Source organism: Rhinopithecus roxellana, chromosome 1 (assembly GCF_007565055.1).
Source record: "Rhinopithecus roxellana isolate Shanxi Qingling chromosome 1, ASM756505v1, whole genome shotgun sequence".
Classification (NCBI taxonomy): domain Eukaryota; kingdom Metazoa; phylum Chordata; class Mammalia; order Primates; family Cercopithecidae; genus Rhinopithecus; species Rhinopithecus roxellana.
The window spans coordinates 157,995,812-158,006,353 of record NC_044549.1 but is presented as its reverse complement, the minus strand read 5'-3'; the positions used below and the strand labels follow the sequence as shown (position 1 = coordinate 158,006,353).

Below are 10,542 nucleotides of genomic sequence, written 5' to 3'. Positions count from 1 at the left end.
GAGGAATGGAGAACAACCAGTTGGGAAGAAGCAACTGAGATCATTGAATCTGATTTGAGTGCACTGGAAATGAACACACTGAGAGTCCTTCCTACCAGGCTTGGCAGAAACTACCCAAATACTGGTTTGATGAAATGCCAGGAGGCATGAGTGTAGAATAGTTGGCTTCCCAAAATCTTTTGCAGGGCAATCTAGAATTACATCATGCCCAAGACTGCCTGTTATAAAATGGCAGAGTAAAGAAGTTTCTGGTACCGTTTGTTTTGGAAATGCCTCAAAGCAACAAGGAGAAGGAGAGACAGGACACAGGACACAAACTCCACTTTTGACAGAACTAGGGACATCTGTATAGCTGAGCCACAATATATGAGGAAGAGTTGCCAAATGCAGAGAAAATTAAACAGAGTTCTGGAAGATGGGAAAAGCACAAAATAAGTGATAAATCCTGAGGGGTGAAATTAACAATTCTATCTTTGGATCCGGTTGGGTTTTGTGAGCTGGCAGGGGGACTTCCCTGGATTCTACATAATGGCAGAGGTGATGGGCCAAATATCCTCAAGTGGAAATCATGTGAGTAATACACATAAAAAATGAATGACAAAGGCTCTAAAACACCATGTCAGAATCTATGGGCTGCAGCTAAAGAGTTCTCAGAGAAAAATTCATAATCTTCAGCATACATTATAAATAAGAAAAGATGAAGAGAGATTAATTACATATACATTCTCAAGGAGTTATAAAGCAGAAGAAAATAATAAATAATCTTAAAGCAGAAGAAAATAATAAAGCCAGAAATCAATTAATTATAAAATTAAAAAACAGTAAAACTACATAAAAAGACATATAGATAAGAGGAAGAGAAGACAGACAGACATATGTTCTTTGACAGGGAAAAATGCATCCAATAAAATAGAAAATCCTAAGCTAAAGTAAGGAATAAAGGTGTGAAGCATAAAAAATTAAAAATGAAAATGTGAAAATGTACAAATATAGAGTATATTAAAAGAATCATAAGAGAGACTATTTTTATCACTTATAGTCCAATAATTTGGAAAACCTGAATGTAGAATTATCCAAGAAGACATAAATTACCAAAATTGAACCCCAAGATACAGGCAATTTAAACAAGCCAATTACTGTCAAGGAAAAAAAAACTAGAAAAAAATCATCAAATAGCTACTTATCACAAAAACACCAAGTCCAGATGGTTTCACAGGGAAAACCTACCAAAGCTATAAGGAATAGCAAAGCTGATGCTATTTAAAATTGTTGCAGAACAGAGAAAAAGAAAGATTCAAAATTATTTTTATGAAGTCACCACAACACTGATACCCAAATCCAACAAAGATAACAGACAAAAAAGAAAACTACAGACTGATCTCACTTGTGAATGTTCACAAAAAATACATAACTTAAAAATGCTAGCAAGTAGAGTCCAGCAACCAGTGAGCTAGAGAACTAACATAACATGATTAATTGGTGTTTATGCCAAGAGAAAAAATATGGCTCGTTATTATAGAACATATGAATATAACCAATCATTCAATCACACAAATGGAAACATTATAAGGTATCTACAGAGATGCTGAAAAATGATCAGATAAAATTCATATCCATTCTTGATTTTAGTGCATATAAACAGTTTTCCCAATTTGTGTGGGACTGAGAAGTTTCCCAGGAACAAGACTTTCAATGCTAAAACTGGGAAAGGCCCAGGCAAAAGGGACAGGTTGGTTACACTCATTTTGATAGAAATAGATAGATAAACACGTCTTTATCAATAGAGACAGAGAGAAGCATGGCTATGCACAAGCATGCATCTCAACCCAAACAGAAGCATCAGAGAAACACTGCAAATATCATCGGTAAAGTCAGGAAGAAGTCAGTGACATCCACTGACACCATATTATTTTAAGATTGTTATGGAAGTACTAGCCAATGCAATTATGTAGGAGAATAAAATTAAAAGTATAAAAACATAGGAAGGAGGAAATAACATTACCACTATCTACAGTTAATATGATTGTATACCTGTAACGCCTAAGAGAATCAACTAGAATTTCAAACAATGAAAAACAGGTAAGGCACTTGGGTGTATAATAATAAAACAAAAAATCGACAGTATTCCTACAAAATAAATGGTAAGCTGTTACAAAATATCATAGAAGAAAAGATATCCTTGACAAGAGGAACAAAAATATAAAATATGTAGAAATAAATTTAAATAGAATTGATTCAAATTAACAAGATATACAAGGTGTACGAAGATAACATAACCTGAGGTAAATATGGAAAAGAAAAGTTGAAGAAATTAATATGCATATTCCATCCTTGTATGGGAAGGCTGTCAATTCTCCCAAAAGTAGTCTATATATGTAATGTGAGAAGAATAAAAATACCAACAGGATATTCTTTTTGGAACTAGAAAACTGAATTTTGAAATGTCTCTTGGGAAACACAACACAGCAGACTTTCCAACAAGTAATTGTTATTCATCTCTCCCAACGCTCCTCATCACAGCATCCTGGCTTCCCTTCCTTTTCCCTTCCCTCTTTCTTGCCCCACTCCCCACACACCTGATGGTTTTTTTCATCTTCCCAGGCTACCCCTCCCAGACTCATCCTTTTCTACTTAAGTAATTTGACCTGCTTTCAAATTCCACTCTCTCCTTTCCAGTATTCTCCCTGAACACAACAGAAGGTACAAAGCCAGCTAAGCAGCAAAGACTTTACTCCATAGATGGGAGCTGGGAGGAGATTGAGAGATGGGGAGCAGGATGAGAAGGAAGCAGACAACTGTAAATACCCACACACACACCTTCTAACTACTGCAAGTTGTGGATTGCTATAACACTTTAATAAACAATGTGTATTAACTAGTTTTGCAAATAATAAGCACTATAATCGTAGCCAAAACTTTAATAAGATAGTCAACAAGAGAATAATAATCATTCATGTTGAAATTTCAAAACCCATGCACCAATTTGTACATAAACTATAACTTAATATGACTGAAAAATTTCTATGCATGTTTTAGTTTTTTTCCTCAGGCCTCTAATATTTGTACACTTTCTCTTTTACTTTCTTTACAAAATTAAAAACAGGATCTAAAAATTGATCATCTCTAGAGAATGCCATCTGTAGTTTGCTTATTTCCAGTGAGGGATAATTGCCATGGTCCATAACTCCACATGCTTGCTTATCACTGTATCAGTCAGGATTTGCTAGATTATGGTGTGGTAACAAACAATGTCAAATCTTCCTGGTTTTAAATAATGGAGTTTCTTTTTCACACATAGAACATGTACAATGCAGGCTGTCTAGGGCTTTGCCCATTGCAATAACTTAGTAACCCACAACTCCCATTTCCACTATCATAGAGGCAGGATAATGGGAAAGTGGCAACTCACACGCTCTTCTTAAAGCTTCTGCCCAGAGTGACACACATCACGTCCACTCACCTGCCACCGGCCAGAGCAAATCACGTGGCATGCCTGATTACAACTGACTGGGAATGTATGCTTCTGCCTGAGACAGAGGCGCTGGATGTTTTCACACAGTAATACAGTCTACCAAAATCCCCTTCGTTCCCAAGGCCATGGTGAAATGAAAAGCCAGACTGAGCTCTGCAAGAGAACATTGCCAAGTGGCCCACAAAAGAGTTAACTCAGGGCCCGAACCACATTTGCTCTTGGATTTTCAACCAGGTGGAAGTAAGGATATTTGCTCTCTCTGGAAACTTCTGACCTCTTGGGAAGAAGGTGAAAGGGTGGCAAATATTTCAGAAAAGTTCAATTTTTCAGACAAAACTCAAACAAAGGCTCTATTTTGTTGTGAAGTGACCATATTTTGGGAAGGAGAAAAAAGCAAATGAATATATTTTCTCTACATTTCTCAGACTTCCAAATATAAATGAGTGGGCCAAGGCTAAATATCTCAAAAATGTCTTGATTGCAGATACACAAGTATCCATACTTACGTTATTCATTTAGTCTAGTCAAGTTATAAAAATTATTATGCCACCACCCGGGTATGTTTCTCTGTCAGGAAATGAAAATAAAATATTATGGCCCTAGAAGCTTAGCTTTTTATTTTAAAACTCTATTGATACTCATCCATTCCCATTTTCATGATTCTGTTCAAAATTCATTTTCAATAAACCATCTTCCCCAATCTAGATAGTATGTAGATATATTGAACTGTATCTAACTCTACTCATCGCTCTCTGAATTTAGGTATCTTTTATTCTGTATCTATATATCATGTTCTCAGTTTTATACTTTTGTTACATACTTGCATATAATTTGCTTTTCTCCTAATTGAGTTCATTACATTAAATGTGCATGTATATACACACCCAGATAGAGAGAGAGAGGAGACAGATAAAGGCAACTTACATAAATCTTTTTATCCTTTTCACAGCAAGTGGAAACCCCAATTTAAACTGAATTACATAATGAGAAAATTTGTTATAACTATATATAACTATATACTTATTATAACCATGTAACTTTATATTATAGCTAATCATAACTATGTAACCATATTGAACTTTAATAAAACTATACAGTCCAGAGGTCAGATAAGCTTCAAAGTTAGTTAAATCAGAGGTCCAGCAATGTCATCAAGAATGCAGATGCTTTTCCTCTCTCCACTCAGTCATTCTTCAGGTTGGCATCCTCTTTGGATTAACAGAAAGATGGCTGTCTTCTTTCCTTGTAACTTGTTAAGGATAGGTGAAATTATGGAATTGCTCCAGGAAGCCCTCTAACACACATCCCCTCACACTTCCATAATCAACTGTCCATTCCTGTATTATTAATGGGCAAAGGTGAAGGAATTACCAGTGTTGGCTTGGAATGGATGTGAAGATCCAACTGCAATGTCCTCCGCAATGTGCAACCCACAGTAAGCTTCTACTTCAAATCACTTCCTTTCTCTGCCCCAGTTTTCTTATCTAACAACAAAGGGGCCGAAATGGATGATTTCTAAGTTTCATTCTGCATCTAACATTCAATGACTCACGAGTCTTTAAGAGCAAGAATGTGAGATGCAGATAATATTATCTCTCTGACCTTCAAATTGACCATCTATAAAATGAGAGAAGAATACCTATCTCATTGAGTTGTTGGGAGGGTTGATTGAGGTAATGCAATGAAGGATCTAGCACTGTGGCTATCACATTGTAGTTACTCAACAAATGACATCATAGTGATGGTTATTATTTTATTTATTATGCGAAGAAAATGATATTCCTAAGAAAACTTAAGAACTAATAGAGAGGGAACAGGGGCTGCTTTTTCAAAGAGAAATAAATAAACTAATTATCTCTGAAGTTGTTCTGTTTTGCTTTGTTTTTGATAGCCCTTTAGCTTAATCTTTTTAAACTCATCTTTTGAACTGAAAATAGCTTCATTATTTTCAAGACATACTTCTAGAGGGGAAATCACATAAAGATTACTATGCCCTTGTCACCATTAACTGTTATTTGCATCTAAGGAGGAAAACATGTCATTTACCTTCCAGATGCTGAGTGTACAATTTATTTTTCTAAGGGCACAGGTATGTTTCCATATTGTTTAGTTCTACTTTGCCTGTATTTCACAAATCACTGGTGCATGCAATTATTAACATTTAATAAACAAATTATTTTTAACTCTGTCTTCCATGCCATCTTTGGGCGAGAATGTAATGCTTCAACTAAGTAAAATAATTCGTTACACTCACTGTACTCTCTAAACAAGAGGTCTTTGCTTCTCTGCATGTAGGAAGCAGAGAATGTTTTACTCAACAGTAGAGAGCAATAACATTTACCACTTTTTTTGGGAATGCATCCCCATTTTGGTAAAAATATTTGTAGACCATTGCAGGGTCACCTCCTTTTGAAAAGGACTACAGTAAATGCAAACATAAAATGATTTCTGATTGGGCTAGGCACAGTGGCTCATGCCTGTAATCTCAACACTGTAAGAGGCTAAGGAGTGAGGATTGCTTGAGGCTAAAGACTACTGACCAGCCTGGGCAACCTAGGCTATCTCAACAAAAAAAAATTCGTTAAATTAGCCAGGTGCCACTGCACCCCAGCCTCCTGGGTGACAGAGAGAGACTGGGTCTCAAAAAAAATAAATTATTTCTGATTGACCTGAAACAAAATTAACAGACCACTTCACCCGTTGAAAGATACTTGATTCATTTAGGTTGTGAAAAGTTTAGTGACTTTAAAAAACAGAGAAATGAAGTCTTCTCTATCAGAGGATTCTATTATCACCTTAGTTTAGCTCCAGCAGATTGAAATAATTCAGAATAATTCATGTCAGACTTTCATGATTAGTACAGAATGGTACAGATCCAAAGTGTGAGGAGGTTTAGAGAAAAGATATTTGCTAATGGCTGGAGTCATAAATAGAGTCTCCAAAAGACCTGCCAGGTTCTTTGTCTATCCTGAGAACTGAAACCAACAAACCTCTCTGTCCTTGTGCTAAACAATTACGGGACAAAACATTCCTTCTATTTTCTTATCAGCCTAATTGAGGAATATTTATATACAAGCATACTTCTTTTCCCTCCGGGCTAAACAATACTGGAATCAGGCAAAAAATAATTTAGCTACCTGATCCAGGAAATACTTGCACTTAGAAGATAAGACCATAAAATAATAAAACAGTTTACTTTCAGACACCAATAGCTGCCTCACCAATATACACACCCCAAAACCTTCACCTCTATATTACATAAAATATTGTCATAAACTCTGCCTGATTCCGGTTACTTTTCTGCCTCGAAAGACTCACCTTAAAATTTTCCAGCCCAGGTCCTAAACCCAATAAATATCCTCCCCGACTATCCCCTTCTGAGCTATTGCCAACACTGTCAGGGTAGTGTTCTCCTTAAATGTAGAAAGTCCAACAAACTTAGCTTTGCTAAATCAACAGGCTTTTCTTTTGGAGTATTGACAGCTAACAATCCTTTCCTACAGAAAAATCTCTCCGAATAGATCACAGAGCTGCATAAAGTATTTCCAAACCTTCTTCCCAATATATCCTCATTTCCTGGTCAATCACAATTAACAAATAGCTACTATTTTCTATGTATATAGCTGTGCATCAGAGATTGTGTCAAATATAGATCATGTCCTTCTGAGACTGCAGAGTAGCCTTGGAGAGAGATACAGGACTGAGAAACCAGCAAATACAAGCAGCCAGTATGTGTTTGGTGCAGGATGAGTGGTATAGACCTTAGAGCCTGGAGGGCCCAGAGAATGGATGTCCCTGAGGCCTGAGAGACAGGCAAGCTGCTGGGACAACCTGTTCACACCTTCTGTTTCTCACAGCCTCCCAAGATAACTTCCTCAGCTCTTCTCCAGGCCCTTTACTGAAACCAAAGCATGACTGGTTATAACTCATGAATATATAGGATGAGTTTCCTTCCCATTTAAACTGCAGAAGACAATGAAAGATGTTTGAAAGAAAATCCAATTAAGTATTCAAAGGATTACAAGGGCCAGGAGAAACCCAAATGGCTATTCCTTTGTCCCTCGGTCCTTCCTTGTTGCCATTTAAATTCTGCCCAATCACATGCAACAGCTATTTATTCGCTTGGATGCTTATTTCCTCAAATGCCAAGGCAGCATCAGAGACTTTCCATGTGGCAGGAAGAAATCCTTTTGAATATAACTTCTGTATTTGTTCTGAAAAAGCAACCAACAATTAAGAATCTCCACTATTTCATGGGCGCGAAATACAAAATGTCAAAAGCACATCCAGAGACACTTCTAGACTCTCTCCTCCTCTAAGCCTGTAACTGAAAGGACAAAGCAGCTTAAACCAACCACAGCAGCAGAGTGTAAAAAATCATCCCACACAGTGCTGCTCCTCAAGGTACCACCCACCATCACCACCAAGTTTTAAGTACCTTTCTCCCATTGCCTCACCCTTGTTGATTTGTACTCTTTAGCACTTAGATTTGGAGACAACTTGTTGGATTTGAATCCTTGGCTTAGCCCTGCCGCTTACCAAGGATGTGAATTTGGACAGGTTACATAACCCCTTTATGCTTCCGTTTTCTCGCCTATAGTAATGAGACTGCTAATACTGAGTATCTCACAGGTTCTAGGAAGCATTAAATTATAACAACAGTTTAATAATGGATGTAGAGCATTTAGGCTAGCTAAAATGTATTCTGTTATGCTGTAGTAATAAACCCCCAAATCTCAATGAATTCACCCAACAAAAATCTATTTCCTTTCTATCCTATATGTCTAAATTGGATCATTAGCTTCTCAATACATGCTTAGATAACGAGAAAAGAATATGGCAAAAGTCGGATAGTTTTCAAAGATTCCACCCAGAAGTATCCTGTACCAGTTTCACTTACTAACATTTTGTTGGCCAAAGCAAGTCACATAGCTATGCCTACTTTTAGAGAGAAGTAGAGAAATAGAATCCTATCATGTCCCAGAAAGGGTAGAAAACCTACCATACATTTTAACAGTCCTAATGGTTACCAAGGCATCAGAACATAAAGGTTAGCTATTATTGTTGTAGTTGTTATTATTATCATCAAGTGCATCATCATGTCAGAGCAAGAAAAAAATCACAGGAGTTCCACTGTATCCCATTTGTTTATTCACTCAATATTTATATTCATAATTATTCAATATTTATTGCGGCTACTGTACAATAATTTGGTCTTTGTCCTGGGTATCTGGGAGGGAGCTTCTAAACCCTTGCAATTCCTTGAGTGATAAAGTATGTTTGTTATTTGTGGTGGGCTCTTGGAACTGCCCCTGAGTTTGTGTAACAAGGTGACATACAGTAGGTCCCTAGATCGTTTCAGGAAAGGGACGGACTATACCAGAAAGACCAACCATGTGATTAGCAACTTGCAGCTTTGACCCACATGATATCAGCCCAACCTTCATGAAGGAGACAGGGTCTAGGATTGAGTTCAACCCCATAGCCAACAATTCAGTCATGCTTGTGTAATGAAACTCCAATAAAAACTCTAGACACCAAAGCTTAGGTAAGTGTTCCTGGTTGCTAAACACATCAACAGGTTGTGACAGTAACAGATTCTGATTTGACAGGGATGACATGCAAACTCCATGTCTGGGATTCTTCCAGATCTTACCCTATGGGTCTCTTCTTTTAGATGGTCCTGATTTGTATCCTTCATAATAAAGCTATAATTGTAAGTGTAGCACTTTCCTGAATTCTGTTAGTCATTCTAGCAAATTATCAAACATGAGGAAATAGTAGGAATCCCCAAATTTGTAACTAGCTGTTCAGAAACATGGTGGCCATGGAGCCCCCAAATTATGGCTGATGTTGAAGTGAAAGCAGTCTTGTTAGGGATTATGCCCTTAACTTGGGAAGTCTGTGCTAATTTCAAGTACTTAGTATTAGAATTTCATTTCAGGGGTCTAGTACACACCAAGCATTAGAGATACAGAAGTTAATGAAAGAAGCACAGTTCCACTCCCGTAGACCTCACAGTCAAGAGAAGGAGACATATATTAAAAACAAACAAATAAAAAAGGTCTAAAAGAAATATCACCATATACTGAGTACTTTTAATAAAAAAGGTGGACATTGTGGAAAAGAATAACTGGCTACACCTGGCAGCCTTGAGACTAAATTTTGCCCAAAGATGTGATGTGCTCAGCCCTAAGTTGTATTAGTTATCAATTAATGTCAGAAAATTTCACACAAAAATCTAGATTTTGGTCTTCTCTTGAAAATTATGATATCTGGTAACTCAAGATCCCGAAGTTCCCCCAACAACCACCCCTTTAGGGAAGGATGTATTCCCTGGTTCACTATAGTCTGCACATACACATCATGACTGATTTAGGCCACCTGGTATCCACAGACATTTGTGTTGGTTCCCTTATTCTGAAGCAAGCCATTTGTGGAAACTGGGGCCCACAAAGGGGAGCTAATTTGTACACAAAGCGTTAGTCTGTGGCAAAGCTAAGACCAGAGTGCAGACCCCTTCCAATCCAGAAGCTTCTTCCACCACTCAAAGTGATAGTCAAGCCTACAGTGGGCTCCCACTTCCTCTCAGAGGAATAGATGCTTTGCTTAAAGACGTCTCACCACGGGCATTCAGTTCTTGACTAGGATTCCCTACCTGCATCTGCTGACCTTAGTCACACCCCACGGTGCAGATCTTTTCAGTCCCTCTCATCCATCATAATGTACTTCTCCTTTGATCATTCTTTTACTCATTCATTCAGTCACTCATTTAAAACTTGTATATGCCACTCAGGATGAGGAAGTGACAAACCTCAGAATTACCCTCCTGCAATAAACAACTAGAAAGCTGGAAAAAAATATAGGACACAGGTATTTTCAGATATTAGACAAAAGTCAGTTCAGAACTGTAATCTCTGGGAGAAGGGAAACAACTGAGGAATAACCTATCTTTCTGCCCAGAGGCAATTTCCAAACTGCAGTACAAGGGCAGAGAACTGAAGCAGAGCCTGGTAGTCTTGCTGAGTTGGTAAGGCAGATATCAGAATTTGAGGAGGTGAAAAAAGCTA

General features: G+C 37.5%; 1 pseudogene; it reads left to right on the top strand.

The window, feature by feature from the left end:
• The first annotated feature begins 1,798 nt into the window (after positions 1 to 1,798).
• Positions 1,799 to 10,542, top strand: part of LOC104655090 — a 140,793-nt pseudogene continuing 132,049 nt past the window's right edge.